Source organism: Myotis yumanensis, unplaced genomic scaffold (assembly GCF_028538775.1).
Source record: "Myotis yumanensis isolate MYYU_CA2020_CCGP unplaced genomic scaffold, mMyoYum1.0.hap1 SCAF_18, whole genome shotgun sequence".
NCBI classification, from domain to species: Eukaryota; Metazoa; Chordata; class Mammalia; order Chiroptera; family Vespertilionidae; genus Myotis; species Myotis yumanensis.
Window position 1 is genome coordinate 4,663,937 of NW_027223769.1, and position 24,564 is coordinate 4,688,500.

Genomic DNA, 24,564 nt, shown 5'->3' on the forward strand with positions numbered 1-24,564 from the left:
TAGACCATAAGGCCCAGCCCAGGCACCCCCTTTGCGAAGCACTTATCAGTGGTGTAATGAGTAACCCTGACAGCAGGCATGGGGAGGGTGGAGCTTATCACCTGCTCTGGACCTGCTCTGGCTGGTGGGGCAGCTTGACATGGCTTCCCAGAGGTAGTGACCTTCAGGCCAAGACCCAAAGAATAAATGAAGTGAGAGCACTAAACAAAGGCCAGCCAGGTGTTAATGCAGCCAGCAAGCAGAAGGGAGCAGGCCTTATGGACCAGAGGAGGGACTGGGTCCTGGCCTCCTCACTGGGCAACAGAGCTGTGAAGGATTCTAAGCAGAAAGGGACCCATTCTAACCTCAACCGAACCTCCTGCCCTCCACATCTTCTCTCACAGACATGGAGAAGCCCAACTGGCCTGCTGCAGGGCGTTGGGGGCTACCAGTCTTGCCACCCCCCAGGGTAGGGCTATGCCCTGGCTCCTTCTAGCCACACCGTGAGATCCCACCAGACCTACTTCCCGTATTCCTGAGCCTGTTCCAGATAATTAAACCATAAACTGACTAGTCAAGGAAAACCTTTCATTAGGCTTAAAGTCATTCAGGAAAATTACAACCTCCTCTGCAGGCACCCTGCCTGTCCTCTGCCAGGGCCCAGGATGGTGCCAGGGAGGAAGCAGGGAATGGGGGAGGTAGGCCCTGCCGCTGCTATGAGAGTCTCACCCAACAAGGCCCAACCTAGTGAGCAAGGCACCTCATTGGAGAGGAGGGCCCAGGCTCCCCCTGCCACGGCATGAAGTACCTGGGAGTAAATCCAACACGAGGTGCCCTAGGTGGTTTAGCTCAGTAGATAGAGTGTCAGCCTGAGGACTGAAGGGTCCCAGGTTCGATTCTGGTCAAGGGCGCATGCCCGGGTTGTGGGCTTGATCCCCAGAAGGGGGCGTGCAGAAGGCAGCTAATCAATGATCCTCTCTCATCATTGATATTTCTATCTCTCTTCCCTCTCCCTTCCTCTCTGAAATCAATAAAAATATATTTTTTAAAAATCCAACAAGAGGTGAACAAGGACTGTGATGGAAAACTATGATACTTCTCTGAGAGCCACCAGAAAAGACATAAATAAATATAGACCACATTCATGGAATGAAAGAGTCTATGCCATATCTGTGTGTGTGACAGATGCTTGTCTAATATTTAAACAAAATTACAAAAAGCCAAGAATAGCCAAGATAAGTGGGAGGGCTTGTTTTCCCATGATCTAGACTTGTTATAACTAAAATTAGGACAGTGTAGTATTGCTACGGGAATAGAAAAACAGAGTGAGAAAGGAAGAGAGCTCTCAGAAACAGGCCCACTTAGACAGAGACATGATTTATGATCAGGGCCGCAGTGGAGAAAAGTTGGTCTGTTTTTCATAAATGGGGATCTAGGTGGAAAATATAATACTGGATGCTTACCACACACACACACCAATTCCAGAACAAACAGAATAAATGTGAAAAGCAGAACCATAAAACTACAAAGGAAATGAGTGACACATTTGACATTAAAATTAAGCACTTTTGTTCATCAAAAGACAATTTAAAAAAGTGAAAACGCAAGCTGCAGACTGGGAGGAGATAGTGTAACATCTTAGAAACAAAGGCTCTCCAGAATCCAGGATTTAACTCAGAGATAAATAAACACGCAGACAGCCCAAGGGAAAAACAGGCACGCGACATGAAGGGGTACTTCACAGGACAGGCTCTCGGGATGTTCGAAAACATGTGGAGAGCTCCTTCTCCTGACCTGCCACCAGGGGAATGCAAATTAGCACCACAAGGAGATGCCACCACATGTGCTTGCAGGGTAAGCCAAGCACACACCACTGGTGTCACTCTCACCCTCATCTGTGAAGCAGGTCCGATGGTCGTAGCCACCTTCTGGGATTCCAGGAAGGATTAGGCAGAAGTGGGTGGTGCTGTGTGGGTCACTGGGCCTGGCACTGCAAACCCTCAATTTGTTTTCCTTATACTCAATCAGCCTGAGGAATAAAGACGCCCAGGCCCACGATTATTTCAGGCCTTCTCCTGCCTCCAGGCAGGGGTGCCTCAGAAGGCTCAGAGTCCCGGAGGCAGGCTCCAAACTGGGTAGCAACTGGGTCTATTTATCTACCACCGTGTCCCTCGAGGCCACTAAGGGCCAGGCACTCCGGAGTATTTGTGGGAAGAAAAAGAAAACAAGCACATTCACATTTTCATGCCAGGCCCTGGGGAAGTATGTTAGGAGCAGAACTTCAGAGATGTCCAGACACCCAGAGTAACCTCAGGTCTAGAGAGAGAAAGAAACTGAGACACAGAGAGGCTCGAGTGGCTGTGATCGTTCGATTCCAGACCACCTGGAGAACTGACACTGATGTTGGTCTTTCTTCAGGTCCTCAAGTGCCCCTGCATGCTCCCGCCTAGACTCCTGCACAGGCAGCTCCCGCAGCCACCAGTGCCCCTACCCTCCTCCTCTCTAAGCTGCAAGTGCCATTTCCTCCTCAGGAAGCCTCCCTGTACCCCTCACTCAGGGCGGGTCCCCATCCTACATTCTGGCAATGAAACTCACTACTTATTATAGCTCACTCATTCATTCATTCACATTGGTCCACCAGTGTTTACTGAGCGACTACTACACATCATGCTCTGAGAATATAGCAAAGGGACACAGTAAGCTAAGTTATAAAGCTAAGTTATGGGCAGTGGGGACAATAAACCAACAGAACCACAAATCATAATGTAATGTAAGTAGTAATGATGAGTGCTATAGAGAAAATCAAGCAGGGGAAGGTGGGGGGCAAGAGAGACAAGTTACTAAAGAGCAGCATGAACAAAGGCCCTGAGACAGGACCTAGCCTAGACTGCTCTAGGAATGGTACAGCAGTGGTGAGCAGAAAAGCCGGGCCAGCCCTGGTGGGTTTTGGGTCAGTGGTTAGAGCATTGGCCTGGGGTCCAAAGGGTCACGGGTTCCATTCCTGGTCAAGGGCATGTACCTGGGTTGCAGTCAGGTGCATGCGGGAAGCAACCAATCAATGTGTCTCTCTCACATCTCTCTCTCTCTCTCTCTTCCCCTCCCTTCCACTCTCTCTAAAAATCAATGGAAAAAATATCCTTGAGAAAAGAAAAACTGGACAAGAATCTTGTGGGGCCTTGGAGGCATTTCCTAAGAGAAAAGAAGCCACAGGAGGGTCCCCAGCAGGAAAGGGTCATGATCTGACTCAGGCTCCCTCTGGCTTCTGTAGGGGCAGACTATGGAGCCAGCGGGGAAGGGAGGAGGGAGGATACTGCTGAATGGCCCAGGGGGGAGATGAGGGTGGGTTGAATTGGGGGTAATGATAAAGAAGAGGGAAAGGCACCAGGTTCTATTCTGAAGGTAGAGCAACAGGCTTTCCTGATCTCATGGATATGGAGGAAAAGGGCAAGATGAGTCAGGATGATACCAGATTCTTGGCCCAATTGAGAGGATGGATGGGGTGCCTGTTACCCAAACAAGGTCACTGAGGGGAGATGGGGCTTTTTTTCCGGTCTCTGTGTCCCCTACTAGGACTGAGCTCAGTGACAGAGCCTGTTGTGTTCAACTCTGGGTCCCGTGCCCCCAGCACAGGGCTTATCCAGGAATAAGCACTTGACTTCTGTAGGTAGGACAGGTAAGAGCTGGCATGGACAGGAACACAGGGAGGAGAAAATGACACGAGGGACTCATCTCAATGATAACAAGCACGTGTTACTTTTGCAGACGAACAGAATATAAAATGTTTCAAGGTTAATTCAAACGTCTGACAAACCAAGTGTTGGTGAGGACTGGGCGTGTGCACAGGTACAGCACTCTGGAAAGCTGCAGGGCGGGGTCCACTAAAGGTGATGATACCCTACCCTCTGACCGGAGCACCCTGCACCTATTCCCTGGGGAAATTCGTGCACACACGCACAGTGGGCACATTCAAAGAGGATGTTCACACCTGCGCAGCAGGAGACAGAGAACTAAGTTATGATTTGTTCACAGCATAGGATACCACACAGCAAGGAGGGTGAATGAACTGACAATATATGCAACCATGGGGACAGAGGATGAAAGAAGGTAGACACAAACAAGGACATGCAAAGGATCCCATTTATGTGAAGTTCAAAAGCAGGCAAGGTGGCACTCTAGAATTCAGGGATGCACACCTGGTAAAAGCTACCCAGAAAAACATGGACATGGTGACTCCCGAGATAAGGGGAGTGATTACTAGTGGAGTTGTGATCAAGAGGGTGATGGGGGCTTCTAGGATGCTGAGCTCTTGTCTTTACCTTGGTGTGGTGGGTGAAGTGTCTGTTCACCTTGTCATTATCTATCAAACTGACATACACTTTTCTATGTGTATATATACACGGCATTTCAGAGTCAAATAACCTGGGGCCAGGATGCTGTGGAAGTGTGGGGGAAGGGGACTGGGGCTGTGGAGGCCCCTGCAGACAGCAAAGGAGGGGTCCCTAGGGAGAGAGGAGGCAGAACTCCCTGGGGGAATCCTCACCCGGGGGCTGATATACAGAAGAGCCCTGCCCTCCTGCAATGTCCTACTTTCTCCCCATTCCCAGCACTGACTGAGGAGGGAAGGGCAGAGAGAGAGAGGAGAGGTGGGGGGAGGCCCAGGACAGCAGGCTACTTCCCTGGTGTGGGAGTGGCTGAAACCAGACTGGGAAAGCCAGCCGAAACCATAGCACAATGCTCCTTTATCAGGAGTTTCCAGGCTGGGACACCTGGAGAGGAAGCAGGGAGGGCCCAAGAGGGAGGCCCTCTGTGGGGACCCTGCCTGGTGACCCCACCTGTCAAGGTGTTCCCCTTCATAGTTCTGCTGCAGCCTGCCTGGACTGAGGAGACAAGAGGGGGCGGGAGGGAGGCTTAGTTAAGGGGGTAGCACAGGTGGTGTGTCATAGTGGTTGGAGCCAGACTGGGCAGCCAGCAGCTTGGGGCCAAATCCCAGCCCTGCTGGCTCTGTGACCCCAGGCAAGTCTCCCAGGTTCTCAATTTCCTCCCCTATGAAAGGGGAATAGTAACACCTACAACTTGGGGGTGCTGGGAAGATCCAACACATTAGTTCACAGAAAGAATAGTACTTTCTGTGAATACTACAATATAGACTAATACTGGGTAGTAATGCTAGCAGATAACTGTCTTTGAGCACTTGCTATGCATTCTACCTGATGATTATGCATTTATAACCTCAAGACAACCCTATGAAGAGATACCATTAACATCCCATTTTACAGATGACACTGAGGCACAGAGAGGTGAAGTGACTTGTCTGGGATCACACAGCCAGTAGTGGCAAAGCCGGCCCAGAGTCCATGCCCTTCACTGTGTCAGACAGGTTAAGAGCTACAAACTGGAAAGGGGAAAAAAAAGAGCTACAAACTGGAGCCAGGTAAGCCTGGGTTCAAGTCGGGGTCAGGCTTACTTGCTGTGGGGTTTCCAGGCTATGCCTTCATTTCCACTTCTCAGGTAAAGTAAAAATATCATGAATAGACAGCTCCCAGAAAAAGAGGCCCAGATGGCTTTCAATAAACATAAAGACTTTACTCATGTTAAAATCAGAGCCACAACAAGAGTCATTTGGTACCTATCTGACAGGCAAAGTTTGAAGAATCAGATAACACCCTGTCCACATGACCAGCAGGTGAGGAAACCTTGGTGCCATCAGCCACTGGCATGGGGGTATAAAGGGGAACATGCTCTCAGGAAGGCCAGAACACCGCCGGCGAGCTACTGGACACCAGCCCAACTCCAGAGGTGAATCCACAGCTGTTTCCCAGGCACGTGCAGCCCTGTTCAGAGGAGGGAAAGCCCAGAAGGCCTGAATGGCCATCGGATGCCACGGGATATGACAGCCACCACCAGCACAAGGAAGCACTCTGTCCTGACGCAGAACTTAAGAGTGAAAAATGCTGCCCTAGCTGGTTTGGCTCACTGGATAGAGCGTCAGCCTGTAAACTGAAGGCTCCCAGGTTCAATTCCGGTAACGGGCACATGCCCGGGTTGTGTGCTCCATCCCCAGTAGGGGGCGTGCAGGAGGCAGCCAATCAATGATTCTCTCCCATCATTGATGTTTCTTTCTCTCCCTCGCCCTTCCTCTCTGAAATCAATAAAAATATACTTAACAAAAAAAAAATAAAGTGAAAAATGCAAGGGGGCAGGACAGAATACAAACATGGGAAGTTGGCTCCACTGGCGAAAAAACAAAGGGGGGAGAACATGTGTAGGAACAAATACCACAAAAAAGAGAACTGGGAATAATGGCTGCCTCTGGGAAGGGGACAGCCAGCCAGAATGGGAAAGAGATGTCCCTGTCACTGTATGCCCTTCTGTGCTGGGCTCAGTGTTTCAGTGATTACTTAGGAGACTAGATAATACATGCCCATGGAGCAAAAATGTGTCTTCTTAAAATTAAAATGCAGGAAAAGAGAAATGAGGTTAATAACACCTCCTCCTCAGGGTCTGCGGGTGGTGCCACTTGCTGATGGCCGTAAAGCACAATCCAGCGCCTGGTAAGCAGGGAGCTGCTGGGTTAGTGCAGTGTCACTAGAGGCTGGGAAAGGTGAGGAGGAGGCTGCAGCCCAGAGGAGGACACCTACCCCCAGCTTACCATGTGCCAGGCAATGTACTAAAGCACTCTATAGCCTTATCTCCTCCAATTCTCTCAACAGGTTACAAATGTCTCTTCCTCAGGGGCCCCAGCTGGGGAAAGTGGGGTCAGGCTGAAGGACATGTGTGGCCAGTGTGGCCCTGAGGGCAGCAGCATATCATCTCGCATCCTGGGGAAGGTCAGGGTGGGACCAGAGGGCCCCAGGAGACAGGCTACAGTGAATAGTGGTTTCTGCCAAATCTGCCATGGTTGGCTCCCTGGGACTTAGGAAAGCTCCCCTTCTGACCCTCCTTGCCCCCCCACCCTTCCTGTGGGCCAAGGCAGCTGGCAGACAATAAGCCCCAGCCCCGGATGGGTGGTTGGGGCGGGAAGGGTCCCATTTCCCTAACTGTGCCTTGGAAGGAGACTGCTTCCTGCTGGCTGCATCTGTGGCCACCCGGCTCGGCTGATGGGAGAAACAGCTGCTGGGGACACCCCAAGCGGCGTCTGGCCAGGAAGTCTGGCTCACGGTGAGCCAGCAGGACAAGGAGGGATGAGGTGATAGACAAAAAAGGCAAGAGGGTTGTGGGGGTCCCTGAGGGAGACAGGGACCCAGAGTCCAGAAACTATGCAGGTTGAACAGGCTCTCAAGGAGCTTCCATCTAAAGAGCAGCCTGGGCCCAGCTGGTGTGGCTCAGTGGTTGAGTGTCAACCTAGGAACCATGAGATCACTGTTTGCTTCTGAGTCAGGGCACATGCCTGGGTAGCGGGCTCAATTCCAGTAGGTGGTGAACATGAGGCAGCCGATTAATATTTCTCATCGATGTTTCTATCTCTCTGTCCCTCTCTCCCTTCCTCTCTCTCTCAAATCAATAAAGACAAAAACAAAAAACACTTCCAAATCATTGCAAGTAACCACAACAAGCAGCGACTCTGGAGCCCGAAGGTGTGGAGTTTAAGTCCTGCTTCTGCCACTTGCCTGCTGTGTGACCTTAGACAAGTAACATTCTTCTCTGGATCTCAGTTTACTCATCTCTAAAATGGGGATAACAGTACCTACCTTGTAGGTTGTTGTGAAGATCAAATGAGTTAATGTGTGTAAATCTTGGCCAGCACATCTAACCCTCCTCCATCACTGCCACCCTCGTCCTATGCCCCCTCTTCTATTCAACTATCACAGTACCTCCCCTCAGGTCTCCCTGCCACTGCCCTCCATGATCTGTTCCCCACAGGGTAGCCTGAGAAATCTTTATGAAAGGAAACCAGACATTGCTTAAAGCCCTCCAATGACTCTCCATTACTCACAGTGAAATCCATCCTTCCCTCAATCTGAAAGCACCTGCTCTACCTTCCACATCCTCCCCACCTCCCCAATCTCATTGCCTACTCTGCCACACTGGCCTCCTTGATGATACTTGACCATCCCAAACTAATGTGGACCTCAGGGCCTTTGTACTTTCCATCCTCACTAACTGTTATATTCTTTCCATCTTCTTTGTAGGCCTGTCTCACTCTTATTGATCAGATGTTTCCTCCAGAAAGTTCTCAATGACTTCCCAGGCTGTGACAGGCACCTCCTCTGGATTCCTACAGTCCATGTGCCTTCCCTATCCCAGCCCCGACCACTCTGGGCTGTCACTGGCTGAGGACAAGTCTGTCTCTTTCATATATATAAAAGCCTAAGTGACAGTTACAACTGAACGACCGGAACGACAAGTCAACCAGTCGCTATGATGCACACTGACCACCAGGGGGCAGACAATCAATGCAGGAGTTGTCCCCGGTGGTCAGTGCGCTCCCACAGCCAACCTCCCACGGCCAGCCAACTTCCCCCAGTCCCTCCCCCTAGCTGGCAAACCTCCCGCGGTCCCTCCCCCCGTCTGGCAGGCCCCGGCCAGCCCGGCCTCGATAGGCCCTGATCACCAGCCAGGCCTAGGGACCCCACCTGTGCAAGAATTTCGTGCACTGGGCCTCTAGTTGTACTATAATACAATGGGCCATGGAAAGAGGGATGGGCCAATGGCTGTGCTGGTCACCACTGGGACCAATAGTCAGACACATGAGTGTAGCAAGGCTTTGCCCTTCCCTTCCAAGCTTCACCTTCTTCTCCCTGCCTCCTTCCTGAGGAGGTCCAAGGCAGTATAGTTTCCTTCCCCAACTGTGTGCCCTGGGAGAAGCCCAAGGAGAGCTGGGTCAAAGCTGCAGTCACTGTCCCAGATGCCCTAGAAGCAAAGGCCGAAGCCCTCTGGGGCTCAGCGGTGCTTGTCAGGCCCCACCTAAGCCCATCACATGAACCATCTCCCCAGCTGTGCCCCACCAGCCTGGGAGGCCATAAAACCTACCATCTCGTGACTGAATAAATCATCTCAGCAAGAGCCACCAAAGTGCCCAAAGCAGGATGCAGAGGAAAGGGAACCCGCAAGTCCTATTGGGAAGCACACTGTACAAACATTCAGGAAAGCAATTTGGAAGGCAAGCAAGACATGTGCTCAAGAGAGACTCTGGCCATTGATAGTACAAAAGGAAACACTTTCTAGAAGGTTCACTGCAGTGCTGTTTTTAACAATCCCAATGGGAAACCACTTAAATGGCCACCAAAAAGTGAACTCCTGTGTGGCAGAAATCACAAAAAGAAACACTCGACAGCAAGGAAAACGAATGACTGCCCTAGACCTACACACATCCACACAAAGAAATACCCAACCCTAATGCTGCGTAGAAGCAGACTGCTCATCGTGATCCCATTTACATGATCTGTAAAATGGTGGTGGTCAACCCTGGCAGGCCCCGAGAACCTCATACTATTGCTGCAACGCACCCACCCCCGCCCGGGCCAGGAACCCGGCAGAATATCTATGGTGGGCCTGGGCAACAGAGTTTTGAAAGCTCTCTAGGTGACTACAATACATAGCAATGTGCAGCTGGGGTTGAGAGCTATTGCTCTAGCATTTGTGAATATAATTCAGGACAGCAAAAGTGTGACAGGCTGCAGAGAAACGCTATACACCAAATTCCAGGACAGGAGCAGCCACTGGCAGGAAGGACTGGGAGGGGTGGGCAGAGGAGTGGAGCTTTTAACTGCATCCACTACATGTTCTGTCCCAGGCCAGATGCTGGAGATGTCGGTGTTCTGGTATACTGAAAACTCTATTTTTTTTTTTTTTTGAAAACTCTATTTTTGTTGATAGTCTAAAGTGTATCATAAGGAACACAACTGGCACATAAGAAATCTCTTGCCTAAGGTCCCACGGCTGGTAAGTGACAGGGCAGGGTCCAGAACGTGGGTCCTCAACGCCAAGCCCCTCCGCTCCTTCCCTGTGCTGAGCCCTGAGATGCTGAGTGAGCTTGCACCACAAGGGCTGGGCTGGCCTCACAAGGCTGCCTAGAGAGTCCACCCACTCAGTGACACTGCTAGAGCCAGGGATGGGTGGCTGCTAGAGAAAGCCAGGAGGCAGGTAGAGAGAGGCCCCTCCATCATCTCTGAGGTAGCAGGAGCAGCAGTAACATCAAGTTAGTGCATACACAGCACCTACTGTGTGCCAGGCCTTGGGCACACTGCACACTGTGCATCCTCACAGCAATTCTGTGAGGTAGCCACTATCACTAGGCCCATTTTTCAGAAGAGGAAACTGAGGCCCAGAAAAGTTAAGCAACCTGCCCACGGTCACACAGCCTGTGAGTGATGGAGCGGGGTGAGAACCCGGCATCCCTGCTCGTGTCTGCTTTCTGAACTACTCCCTAGTATTGCCTCACAGCCCCACAGACACAGGAAGCTATTCATCCACCTCTGCTCCATCCCCCTCCCAGACTGGGCACCCTAGTGGTCTCCCACAGGCCTGCAGGTGTAAGCCTACAGGCTGCTTGTGACCGACTAGCCCCCAAATCTGTATCCATCCCTGACCTCCACTCACAGACAGAATGTTTCCTCCTGCCTGGTTTGCCTTTTCCCATTCATCCTACTCATCCTTCAGAACTTACCCAGGGGATGTTCCCAGGGACAGTCCCCAGCCCAGCTTGGGGCCCAGGTCCGGGCACTCTCCTGGCTCCCTGAACACATACTCGCAGGCTGTCTTCTCCAACCAAGAGACACAGAGCCCCAGAGGCTCCATGTGTCTTGTCCACTGCTACAGTTCCCGCACCCAGCACAGTACCCAACATTCGACCCCCACAACAGAGCATCCGCACAAGCCAGGCAGCGCGTCAGTGGGGACTCAGGGCAAGAGCAACATGGAGCGATTTCTGCCCAGTGAGGAGCTCACATTTTAGTGGGAGAGGCTGACAACCAAGGTAAGGACAGAGTGAGGGCTGGGGAGAAAACAAAAAAAAGCGAGTGTCTGAGGGCAGGGAGAGCTGGGTGGTCCTGGGAGGGCTGTGGGTGACTGACAAATGAGAGGGGCAGGTGGGAAAGGATTCCAGGCACAGAGAACAAGAAGGTCAAAGACCTGCAGGTGTAAGTCTACAGAGCTGAAGAACAGCAAAGAGGCCAATGTGGTTGGACTGAGGCGAGGAATGGGAGAGCAGGAGGAAATGAAGGGGGAGCAATTGAGGACCATGATGAGAGCTTAGGGTTTTAAGTAGAGAAAACACCCAGCTTTGTACAGGGTACCACCCAAGGACACCCTCCCAGCCAGAAGCCCATTAGACATACTTGGACTCCAGGCCACCCACAAACACCCATCCCATAAGCCCAGGGGAACCTCTCTTCCCAGATCACACCCTTCCATGGAGGCCAAACAGACAATCCTTTCCTGCTCAGGGAGTGGCCCAGCCTTGCCCGGTCTCTGCTTCCAAAAACAGACCTTCAGCCCCAGCCAGTTTGGCTCGTGGATAGAGCGTCAGCCTGTGGACTGAAAGGTCCCAGGTTTGAATCTGATCAAGGGCACATGCCGGGCTGTGGGCTCGGTCCCCAGTGGGGGGCGGGCAGAAGGCAGCCAATCAATGATTCTCTCTCATCACTGATGTTTCTCTCTCTCTCCCTCTCCCTTCCTTTCTAAAATATATATATATATATGAAAAAAAAACAACAGACCTTCAGCAATTTACAATGTAGTGATCAGGGGTGGGAGCTCTGGGATTCAGACCCAGCCTGTTATCTGCCTGTGACTTAGCAGCTCTCTGAACCTCACTTTTCTGTCTGTAAAGTGGGTCTACTTAGTACCCACTTCACAAGATCGTGGTATAATAAGACCAGGCACACAGGGCACTGAGCGGTGTGCTAACCCACATTAAATATTAACCAATACTGTGATTATTTAAGAGGCACAGAACTCAGCCCAGAACTTCAGAGTTCGAATCCCAGCTGCAAACTTCCTCATTATGTGGCCCTGGGGCAGTCGCGTAGCCTTTATAAGGCACAACCCCACCGGGCTGTAGTCAGATTCAATACACACAGGGCCTGACACAGAGGGCTTTGTGACTGTCTGCTATTATTGTCATTATTTGTGGAAGGGGGCTCCCCTCTCCCCCACCAAATATCACCTTTGACCTCTCTCTTGGATGTCCTATCCCCCACCCCATCCGGGCAATATGTCCCACTTGGGTTTTAACTTTTGACCCTTGGAAACATGATTTCTCCCCTTTGTCCATGCCTCACCTTTGATCCCATAAAAGATGCCCCCCAACCTAAATCTCATTCATCTGCCCCACTGGTTGCTGCCTTAACCTTCCACCTGTCCCCCTATCCCCCCAAGATTGTGACCTCTGACCATCGGAGGCGCACCCTCTCCTCAAATTATTATTTTAACCCCCTTTTTTGACACTCGCCCCACCCCCCTCTAGCACGCCCCCCACTTCAAATTTCGAACTTTGCGCTACCCTTGGCCACACCCCCTTCGTTAGTTTGACCTCTGACCTCCCCTACCACTGACCCTCGACACGCGGCGCGACCCTACCCTCCACGAGTGAACTTTGACCCCAGCGGCCCCGCCCCCTCTTTACTACGTTAACCCACTCCCACTTCCACCGCCCAGACCACCCCATTACCCTGGCCAGACTGCTTATCCTACCGGCTCGACGCCGTAGACGCTCGCGGCCTGGCTGCTCGGCTCGGGACTCCGCGCCTTCGCGTCGCCCTCAGGTCTCTTGTGCCGCCGCCACCGCGGCCACTGCCGCCGCCATGTTGAATACCCAACGAACATCCGGGGCTTTCCCCCTTCGCCGCCCACCAGTCCCTATAGCAACAGGGCTGACCGGGTAGGGGGCAGGGCCCGCTTAGGGGCGGAGCTGAGCGCCTGGCAGCGCCCGCTCCAGCCTCTGATTGGTGCAGATTGTCCAATCGGAGACCTTCGGGCGGAAAATGCCAAGCCGGGATTGGGAAATTTGGAAAAGGTGCGGGGAGGCTGGATCCCAGCCCACTCTAGTTCTTAAAGGGGAAATGACTATTCTCTTGTAATGGTCATTCCCACCTTCCCCGGAAAGAAGTTCAGGGGTTGGAAGGCAGTAATGGACAATAACGACCAGAAACAGTACTTAAGCATTTACTATCTGCCAGACACCCAGCAAGGCATTGTCTTGCTGAACACTCACTACAACCCGATTGTATTATTGATAACCATTTTACAGGTAAAGAAACTGAGGCTCAGAAGGGTTTGGGATTACAAGAAGTAAAGAATGAGTTTTGTCTGAGTCCGGGAACTTTACCTGGAACCAAGATTCTATTTGATCTTAACCTTTTAAATAAAATTTAAAATATATATATATATATCACCACACCAGAAATCATAAACTAAACTCGGACAACATGTTCTATGATTTCACTCACTGGGCTCCAGGACTTTGCTCTTCCATAAAAACACCAGGTGCTCTTCCACTTCAAGGTCTTTGCGTGGCTGTTCCCTCCATCTGGAAACACCCTTCCCCCAGGTATTCTTTCTTTCCTTCCCTCTGCTCCTTCAGGGTTTTTCTCAAATGACACCTTATCAGTGGGACTGTTCCTCCCACCCTAACAACAGCAGCAAATATTCCTCTTATCCCTTACCTTGTCTGTTTTTTCTTATTTTCTGTTGCTCAAAACACCTTTTAACATCCTGGATAATTAGCTATTCATAGTTGTTGATTTTTGGTTGTCTCTCCTGCTGGAATGTCAGCTCCGTGAGAGCGTGGATGTTCGTGTTTTGCTCATTGTGCATGCCCAGGGCCTGGCATTATTGGCATGTAGATTAGATGCTCAATAAACATTTGTTGAATGGATGGTTGGATGAATTGTAATTCCATCTCCTCAGAGGTACTCTTAAATGTTTAATGCATCTCCCCTGCCCCAGCGCAGTGTCTAGCACATAATAGACATTTAATTAATGTCTTAGGAAGCAATGAATGAATAAATGCATGATGAGTCATTTTTTTCTGTATTTTAACTACATTTTTAAATAGAACCAGAAACACACATTCATAAAGTATTTTGTATCTTTTTACAGAGAACAAACTGATGGTTGCCAGATGGGAGTGGGATTGGGGGACTGGGTAAAAAGGGTGAGAGATTAAGAAGCATATATTGGTAGGTAGAAAATAGTCATGGAGATGTAAAGTACAGCATAAGAATATAGTCAATAATATTGTAATAACTATGTATGAAAGGGATCACTTGGTGAGTTATATAAATTCTAACCACTATGATGTACATCTGAAACTAATATAATAATGGATGTCAACTATAATTGAAAATTTTTAAATATGTAAAAAATAGTAAAGAATTTTGCATCTTTTTAAACAAGAGTATAAATATCACCAATACTTCCCATGCCATTAAGTATTCTTCTAGATCATTAGTTTTAGCTTTTTAGTTTTTTTAAATTCTCACCCAGAGAGAGAGAAAAACATTGATGTGAAATGTGAGATAGAAACATCTATCGGCTGCCCCTTATGCCCAACCAGGATCTAACCATAACCTAGATATGTGCCCTGACCAGGAATTACACACCAACCTTTTATTGTTTGGGAGGACGGACGCTTCAACCAAGTGAGCAATGGGGCCAGGGTGACCATTAGTCTTTTTCTTGTTGACCTTCTAAGCTGTGATAAATATTTTGCTATTATAAATAATCTCTCCCCACAAATAAATCAAAGCAGCCAAATATTTGTGCACATCAGTAATTATTGCCTTTGGCCCTGGCCAGGTAGCTCAGTAGGTAAGAGTGTCATCCTGATATGCCAAGATTGTGGGTTCAATCCCCAATCAGGGCACATACATAATATGAATGCATAAATAAATGAACAAGTCTCTTTCTCTCTCTCTCTCTCTCTCTCTCTCTCTCTCTCTCTCTCTCTCCCTCAAATCAATAAATAAAAATTAAGATAATAATAATTATTGCCATTATTTCCTTTGAATAAATTATCACAAATGGAACTGCTGGGTCAGAAGAAATGCACATTTTTAAGATTTAATAATAGTAACTGTTTTCCGGCCCTGGTGAAGTCGGGATGGCCCCGGTGAGGTTGAAACGGCCCCCGTGAGGTAGGAACGACCCCGGTGAGGTTGAAACAGCCCCCGTGAGGTAGGGACGACCCCGGTCTGGTAGGGACAACCCCGGTCAGGTCGAAACGGCCCCGGTGTGGTAGGGACGACCCCGGTGAGGTTGAAACGGCCCCCGTGAGGTAGGGACGGCCCCGGTGAGGTTGAAACGGCCCTGGTGAGGCTCAGACGGCCCTGGTGAGGTTGAGACTACTCCAGTGAGGTTGGGACAAATAAAGGGGACCAGTATGGACTGATGAACAGGGGTAGATACAGAAGCAGAGCAACATTGAACAGAATGTTAAACTACAGTGGGAAGCCTGGGGAGGGTTGGGGGGGGGGGGGGGATTAAGAGACCAACTGAAGGACTTATATGCATGCGTATAAGATTAACCAATGGACACAAGACACGGGGCGGGGGGGGGGGGGCGGGGGGTAGGGGCCGGGGGAATGTCAAGGGGGGGAAAAAAGGAGACATATGTAATACTCTTTGTAATACTTTAAGAAATAAAAATTATTAAAATATTTAAAAAAAAAAATAGTAACTGTTTCCATGTTTCTAGCATTTCTGTGCATGGTGCTAGGCCATGTAATTTTAACAACAGTAGCTATGACCACCCCTGTTTCGCAGAGGAGCAACCTGAGGCTCAAAGTCTCACAAGCTAAGGGGCAGAGCTAGGATTCATCCCAGCTTTGACTCCCAGGCTCTCACTAACTGCCCTCTGCTGCCTCCACATGGCCTGGGACACACATTGCCAAATTGTGTTACAGGGATCCAATTCACACCCCACCGCATTCAGAGGGAATATGCCCTTTAAATAAAGTAGCCTCGCCAGCATTAAACATTCTTGGTTTTGCACACTTTTGAACTCTTTATCTGTACAGAGTTTCCATTTTTAAAAAAACATACACAAGCACTAGCAGGGTTTGCTCAGTGGATAGAGCGTCGGCCTGCGGACTGAAGGGTCCCAGGTTCGATTCTAGTCAAGGGCACATGCCCAGATTGCGGGCTTGTTCCCCAGTGGGGGGCGTGAAGGAGGCAGCCGATCAGTGATCCTCTCTCATCATTGATGTTTCTATCTCTCTCTCCCTTTCCCTTCCTCTCTGAAATCAATAAAAACATATTTAAACAAACAAAAAACATCACACATTCAAGGCTAGTAACTGAAATGTCTGCACTTTAGTCGGGTCACAGTGATAGGAGGAGAGCCAGGTACAGCCTTTGCCTCTTCAATGCCCTGCACAAATTGCAAGGCATTAGGCTCTAGAACCCATTCTGAAGGAAGCACTCCTGTAACTTAGTTGGGAATCTGCCAGAGATCAGACCCCTGGAATAAGCCTGGTGACAGACCTGCTCCAAGGGCTTATTCAGGATAGGCTATCAGGCCCTCTCATTTTGGAGTTCTGGGAGAAAAAAATAATCATCTCTAAAGAGCCTTCTATAGAGAAGGCTTCCTGGAGGTGGTGGTGAGGAGGTGACCCTCAAAGGATAGAAATAGGAAAGGCGGGTGAGGTAGATTTGGGTTAATAAAAATGATCCATGTCAATACATCAAGGAAAAAGAGAAGTGACAACATATGAATGGCAAGCAAAGCTTTCTCCCCTCATATGTAAAGAGCATTTAAAAACCAATATGAAAGGTGAACATACAATAGAAAAATAGGCAAAGGAAATGAACAAAAGTTAAAAATACAAACAATAGATAAGAAAAAAATTAAGTTGGTGAACAAGAAATTAATAAAATGGCTACTTAAAAAAAGAAAGAAAGAAACAGCTAAGCCCTAACCGGTTTGGCTCAGTGGATAAAGCGTCTGCCTGCGGACTGAAGGGTCCCAGGTTCAACTCCAGCCAAGGGCATGTACCTTGGTTGCGGGCACATTCTCAGTAGGAGGTGTGCAGGAGGCAGCTGATCAATGTTTCTCTCTCATCGATGTTTCTAACTCTCTATCTCTCTCCCTTCCTCTCTGTAAAAATCAATAAAATATATTAAAAAAAAGAAACAGCCAAAATGGAGTCACTTTTTTGTTTATTCATTAATTCTAACTGGGGAAACTCTTTCCATTGACCTTTATAGAGAGTGGATGGGAGGGGAGAGATAGAAAGAGAGAAACATTGATGTGATGTGATAGAGACACATCCATTGGTTGCCTCCCACACATGTGTGGGATCGAGTCTGCAACTGAGGTAAGTGCCTTTGACCAGAATTGAACCTGCTACCCTTCACTCTGAGGGCCAATGCTCTAACCACTGAGGAAAACTGGCTACAACAAAATGGAGTCACTTTTGCTAAATCCGTCACCAAACCAAAACTTAATAACTAACCTAATTGCAGTTCCAGCCTCTCCCAAGAGTGGAGTTTTAAACGAGTCAGGAATTTCTTGATCAACACTAATGAGGTCATCTACCTGATAAGAAACCCCATGCCTTCCCCTAAGGCAGTGGTTCTCAACCTGTGGGTCGCGAACCCTTTGGGGGTCGAATGACCCTTTCACAGGGGTCGCCTAAGACCATCGGAAAACACATACATAATTACATATTGTTTTTGTGATTAATCACTATGCTTTAATTATGTTCAATTTGTAACAATGAAAATACATCCTGCATATCAGATATTTACATTATGATTCATAACAGTAGCAAAATTACAGTTATGAAGTAGCAATGAAAATAATTTTATGGTTGGGGGTGACCACAACATGAGGAACTGTATTAAAGGGCCACAGCATTAGGAAGGTTGAGAACCACTGCCCTAAGGGAAGGTGATCTTGCTTGAAAAATTCACTCTTGCCCTGGCCAGTTTGCCTCAGGAATATCGGTGCCAAAGGATCATGGGTTCAATTCCTGGTGAAGGGCACGTGCCTCGGTTGTGGGTTTAATTCCTGGCTCTAGTCAGGCACATGCAGGAGGTACGATCTATCTCTCTCATCTCTCTCTCTCTCTCTCTCTTTCTCTCTCCTTTCTCTTTCTCCCCTTCTCCCTCCTTTCCACTCTCTACAGATTAATGGAAAAAATATTCTCAGGTGAAGATTTTTTAAAAATCTACTCTTTTCTTAGTTCCATCCTCTTTCTGCCTATTAAAACCTTCCTCCTTGTACAACTCCTTGATGCTCACTTCTAGTTGCTAGATGGAGTGCTACTTAATTAATGAATCACTTAACAAAGCTAATTAGATCCTAAAACTTATTTTGTTGAGTTTTGTTCTTTAACACTATTAAACAGATCTTTTTTCTTATTTATTTATTTATTTATTTATTTATTTATTTCTCCCCTTGACCCCTTCTAGGCTGCCGCAGGCCTTCATCACCCTACTGTCTGTGTCCATGGGCTATGCATATATGCATACAAGTTCTTTGATCTCACCCCGCCCCTCCCCCCCCCCTTCCCTCTGAGGTTCCGAAGTCTGTTCCATGCTTCTATGTCTCTGCATCTATTTTGTTCACTGGTTTCTTTTGTTCATTAGATTCCACATATGAGTGAGATCATGTGATACTTGTCTTTCTCTGACTGACTTATTTCACTTAGCATAATACTCTCCAGGTCCCTCCATGCTGTCTCAAAGGCTAAGAGATCCTTCTTTTTACTGCTGCATAGTATTCCATGGTGTAAATGTACCACAGCTTTTTTATCCACTCATCTACTGATGGGCACTTGGGCTGTTTCCAGATCTTAGCTATTGTAAATTGTGCTGCTATGAACATAGGGGTGCATACATTCTTTCTGATTGGTGTTTCAGGTTTCTTAGGATATATTTCTAGAAGCGGGGTCACTGGGTCAAATGGCAGTTCCATATTTAATTTTTTGAGGAAACTCCATACTATCTATCCTAATACATAAAAACCCAGGGTCCATAACATGCAAAACGACCAAAGGCTCAACCAACCGGAAGTCAGTGCTGGGTTGCTGTGGCGACCCAGCACTGACTGCCGCTGCTGCGGGTGCCCCAACCCAGCACTGACTGCCGAGGGGGCTGTGGATCAGGCCTGGAGAGAGAAGCAGGGTCTGATCCATAGCCTCCATGGCAGCTGTTGATCAGCACTTGCCTCTCTCTTTCACTCCAGGCCTGGCCAGCAGCTACACCTCCCTTTCTCTCGGGCCTCACTTCTCTGATCAGGCCTGTTGATTGGCCTGCAGATGCTGACTGGCATATAAACTGACAAATCAGAACCAAATCTGGGTGAAGTTCGAAGGCAGAACCTAAGGTGGGGGCTGAGGAGGGGTTTTAAGGGCAGCAGCTGTTTGGTGTAAGGTGTAAGAAAGCAGTTCAATTTTTAATGTTTAGCAGTATAGTGCATATGGCTGGCTATCAGTCCAGATATAAGGATTATGTATTTTTGTCTGCCAAGAGCATCTCCTCCTGATGAAAAAAGGCTCCCCCCCCACCCCCCCGCATTTAAGCAATCCTATCCTATATAATCTACCTATACTACTAAAAGAGTAATATCCTAATTAAACCAGGTCAACTGGCCATCTTCCTGATGTCCGACTTCCTTCCAGACAAAGCCATGGTGGTGGGGGCTGAGGCAGAGGACATTAGGAGCGATCAGGCTTGCTGGAGAGGGCAGCTGGGGGCAAGATCAGGCCGTCAGGGGCGGGCAGTTAGGGGTGAGATCAGGCCAGCAGGGGAGGGTAGTTGGGGGTGAGATCAGGCCTGCAGGGGAGGGCAGTTGGGTGCAACCAGGCCGGCAGGGGAAGGCAGTTATGGGCAATCAGGCAGGCAGAGGCAGTTAGGGGAGATCAAGGCAGCAGAGGAGAGCAGTTGGGGGCAAGATCAGGCTGGCAGGGGAGGGCAGTTAGGGGTGACCAGGCCTGCAGGGGAGCAGTTAGGCATTGATCAGGCTGGCAGGGGAGTGGTTAGGGGCTATCAGGCAGGCAGGTGAGCGGTTGGGACCCAGCAGTCCTGGATTGTGAGAGGGATGTCCGACTGCCCATTTAGCCCCTATCCCAACCTAAACAGGGATTGGGCTTAAACAGGCAGTTGGACATCCCTCAAGGGGTCCCAGATTAGAGAGGGTGCAGGCTGGGCTGAGGGACACACACACACACACACACACACACACACACACACTCGTGCATGAATTTTGTGCACCAGGCCTCTAGTATATATATAAAAGCCTAAGCGACCATTACAACCAAATGACCAGAACAACTGGTCGCTATGATGTGTACTGACCACCAGGGGCAGATGCTCAACGCAGGAGCTGCCCCCTGGTGGTCAGTGTGCTCCCACAGCCAATCTCCCCCAGCTGGCCAAACTCCAGGGATTCCTCCTCCCGGCCGGCAGGAACAGGGAAACCGGGGTGAGTGGTGGCAGACACTGCTCCTTTCGCAGCAGGGCCGAGGGCTGGCTTCCTCACCCTGGCCAACAGGCCCCAATTGGCCCGGCCCTGATTGGCCCTGATCACTGGCTAGGCTGAGGGACCCTACCCATGCATGAATCTTGTGCACCAGGCCTCTAGCTTTCCATAATGGCTGCACAGATCTCTTTTATTCATCTCTTAGAAAAAATATTTTTAAAATATTAAATCAGTGCTGATCAAATACTAGATAACAGTCACTCTCATACCCCACTTGTACCACTAATCTGGGGCAGGCTTTGGCAATATCCATCAAAAGACTTAACAATGCTGTCCACCCTTTGATATCTACTTCCAGAAATTGTTCTTAAAGGAAAAGAAAGGCATAGACAAAGGTGTAAATGTGCAACCGTTCATCATTAGTTTTTTTTTTTTTTTTTGTCAGAATTTTTAAAATCATGATTATTTCTTAATTTGGTGTATTATACTGTGTATTAAATTTGGTGTATTATACTTAACAATTCTCCTATTCTTGCACATTTAGGTTGCTTCCATTTCTTTTCACTGTTCTCTATGCCAGGTCCTCTCTAAACACTACATGATTTTACCTGTCTCCTCACTTATCTAGAAGATGGGATCCTTAGCCCCATTGAACAGGCCAGGAAACAGGCATGGGAGTAGGGTAGGAAGTGGAGCAAAGTCCCACCACCTCTAAGCAGCTTTGCTGGAATTTTAACCAGGAAGTCTGACTTCAAAGCTGATGTTCTTAGAATGGCTCAAATTCATTCAATATATTCATTGAATGCCATCTGTATGCCAAGCCATCTTGACTAATGATGACTACAGACATTTATTGAGCATTTTTTGTATAGCAGGCCCTTTACTATTTCATTTAATCTCTGCAACAGCCCTATGCACGCCATTCAATAAATGTGCAAACTGAAGCATGGAGAGGTTAAATAACTTCTCTAAAGTCACTCAACAGCCTAGCTTCAGGGTTTAGGAGCCTATTTCTCTTCTTCTTCAGAGAACAAATGCTCAAGAGATAGATAATAAACACATGAACAAATAAATAATATAACAAAATAAGGTGATAGCAGAACTCAAAACATGTCATGAAAAACATCCATGCAGCCACAGAATGCCGAAGACACAGGTCCCAGTGAGCCCACTCCTAAGTATTTACTCAGGAGAAATGAAAACATATACAGGGGTGGGCAAACGGAGGTATACAGTTGTGAGTACGCAAAACAGGGAGTTTAGGAAGTAGAGTACGAGAACGTATAAATAATGAAAGCCGGCAATTTGAGCACTTATGAGATTGTACCTAAGTGAGACTGTGCCATTGTAATATTCTTTTGAGTTAATAAAGCTATTGTAATAATCATAATCTGCATGTCTTTTTCCATTCAAACAACTATAAACCCACTTTTGCCCATCCCTGTGTATCCACGACTAGCACAGGAATGTTCAAAGCAGTTGTTTTCATAATTGCCCCAAACTGGAAGCAACCCCAAATGGCCCTGAAATGGTTGACAGATCAATACATCGCAGGAGATCCATTCCATGGGACACTACTCAGTAATAAAAAGGAACTATTGATAAGCAGGACACCTTGGGTGGATTACAAATGTGTTAGGCTAGGTGAAAGCAGCCAATCTCAAAGGGTTACATACTACCTGATTCCATTGCTAGCATTCTGGAAAAGGTAGTTCTGTAGTGACAGAGAGCAGATTGGTTATTGCCTGAGGCTGGGGGACAGAGAAAAGGATTAATGGCAAAGGGACAGAAGGGAAAGTGGGGTGATGGAAATATTCTGATTCTTGATTGTGGTTTCATGGGAATGCACATGTCAAAACTCAAATTGTACACTTTCAAAGGGTGAAGTTAATTGTACTAAATTACATCTTTTTTTTCTAAATTACATCTCACTGGCGTTATATTTAAACTAAAATGCAGTGGAATAAAGTATAGACATCAGTTAATAATAATGTGTCAATAGCGGTTCCTTAATTGTGACAAATGTATTCCACTAAGGAGAAGATTTTAATAACAGGGGAAACTGGGTATGGGGTTTATGGGAACTCTATTCTATCTTTGAAATTTTTCTGTAAATCTAAAACTGTTTCAAAAATAAAGTTTACTTTTTAAAATGAAAAAAATCAACAACAAAATGGAGATGATATTCTGCCCAATTTAATTTATGTGGGAGAGAAAAGCAGGGTACAAACTCACCCACATCATATATTAGTATTTTCTTTCTTTTTAAAAATTCAGACATAATTGACATATAATATTGTGTTAGTTTCAGGTGTACAACAGAATCAATCAATATTTGTTTATGCTGTATTGCCAAATGAGACATATGGAATGCTTCACGACTTTGCATGTCATCCTCACACAGGGCCATGGTAATCTCTGTATCACTAGACTTTTAGCACATGTGCTGCCAAAGCGAGTTCAATAGTATCTACATTTAAAAAATATATTTTCATTGATTTCAGAGAGGAAGGGAAAGGGAGAGGGAAAGGGAGAAACATCAATGATGAGAATCATTGATTGGCTGCCCCCTGCACGCCCCACACTGGGAATTGAGCCCACAACCTGGGCATGTGCCCTGACCAGGAATTGAACGTGACCTCCTGGTTCACAGGTCAACACTCAACCACAGAGCCACGCCTGCTGGGCTTTACATGTTTTCTTTTAAATCTAGGGTTATAATGAAAAATATTAAAATGTTTAAAGTTAGAAGCTGTTAGGAATAGGACAGCCAGAAATTTTCTGGCTCTATTTTATTTATTTACTAGTGCCCTGGTGCACGGATTCATGCACATTGAAAGGAAATTAATTAGAAGGGGCCGGCAGGGCAGGACTGGGCGAGATGGTGGGGTTGGGGGGGCAGACACACCCTGGAGCCAACCTCCTGTGGTCCCTCCCCACTCCCCAGCCAGCTGCTCCTGGGGTGGCACTGTGGCTCAAAGGGTGTCTGCAGAGTGAGCGGGGTCCCTCCAGCAGGTGGAGTTCCTTGGACTGGCCTGCATGGATAGGTCTGAAACCGGCTCTCTGACATCCCCTGAGGGGTCCCAGATTGGGAGATGGTGGTTCTTGGGTGACACACCCTGGAATCAGATTCCCTCCTCTCTGGTTCTGGGTGCATCACCCAAGAACCACTGCTGCCTAGTCACCGCAGCTCGGCAGCTCCTGCATTGAGTGTCTGCCCCCTGGTGGTCAGTGCACATCATACCTACCGGCCAGTCGCATGGTCACTTAGCCTTTTATATGTATAGATTTTTGCATGGTTTGAGTTTGACTGTGTTATTTTCTCTCCTGAAGAAAAATAAGGATATTATCATCTTTTAAATTTGCTGAAATTAAGCAGCAAAGATCTTGGAGGAGGCCTTTGAAGGGAGGTGAGGGTTGGGAGGTGTAGCCACTGCCCGGGAAGTAGGGACCCCTACAGACCTCAGAGAGTCCCTTGTCTCCTCATGATTGCATGTAGCACCCAGAGGAGAACTTTTGCCCTCTCCATGTCCTCTGTCCTCAGCTCCTCAACTTTCTTTCTTGCTCACACTTAGGACTGCAATAAAAACTTAGCCAATAAAAATACAGGATCCCAATTAAAATCGAATTTCAAGAAACCCCAAGTCATTTTTTTAGGATAAATATATCCTATGCAATATTTGGAACATACTTACACTAAAAATGTATTTATTATCTGAAATTCAAATTTAACTGGGCATCCATATTGTACCTGGCAATCCTGCTCACTCTACAGCAGCCACCCTGGCCTGAGTGTGTGATTCTTAAACACACACACTCGGTCCTGCCTCAGGGCCTTGCACCCACTGGCCCCTCTGCTTGGGTCACTCTTCCATGTCTTTGCTTTGACCAACTCCCTGTCTTTTGGTTCAAATGTCACCTCCTCTCTGGATACCACATCTAGAGCCACGTTACTATCCCACACTGGAATTACCATGTGATAGTATGTTTTCAGGGTTTCTTTACCTCCCCGGGTAGAATTTAAGTTTCACAAGGAGGAAAATGTCATCTGGGCCACCACAGTATTTCCAGCACTTGCACCATAGGCACACAGATCTTTCACGGTTCTTGGTTACAATCAACAGAAACCATTTCTGAGTGATGTGAGCAATGAAGGACTTTAGTAAATAAAAGTTGTTAATGAATGAATCGAAAAACCCGCAACGTTCCACTCCTTA

General features: G+C 47.9%; 1 protein-coding gene and 1 pseudogene across 4 annotated transcripts in view; both read right to left on the reverse strand.

Annotated features, from left to right (window-relative positions):
- Positions 1–12,791, reverse strand: part of PAK4 (p21 (RAC1) activated kinase 4) — a 53,552-nt gene extending 40,761 nt beyond the window's left edge. For 3 of the 4 annotated variants that reach the window (XM_070397922.1, XM_070397919.1, XM_070397920.1), the window contains exon 1: positions 12,613–12,790. The gene's annotated coding sequence lies outside the window, so the exon portion shown is untranslated. Of the gene's footprint in view, positions 1–12,612 lie in introns of all 4 variants that reach the window. The other variant, XM_070397923.1, reaches the window with a different exon arrangement.
- A 9,915-nt stretch (positions 12,792–22,706) lies between these two features.
- Positions 22,707–22,805, reverse strand: LOC138997503 (U6 spliceosomal RNA; annotated as a pseudogene).
- Positions 22,806–24,564: the final 1,759 nt, after the last annotated feature.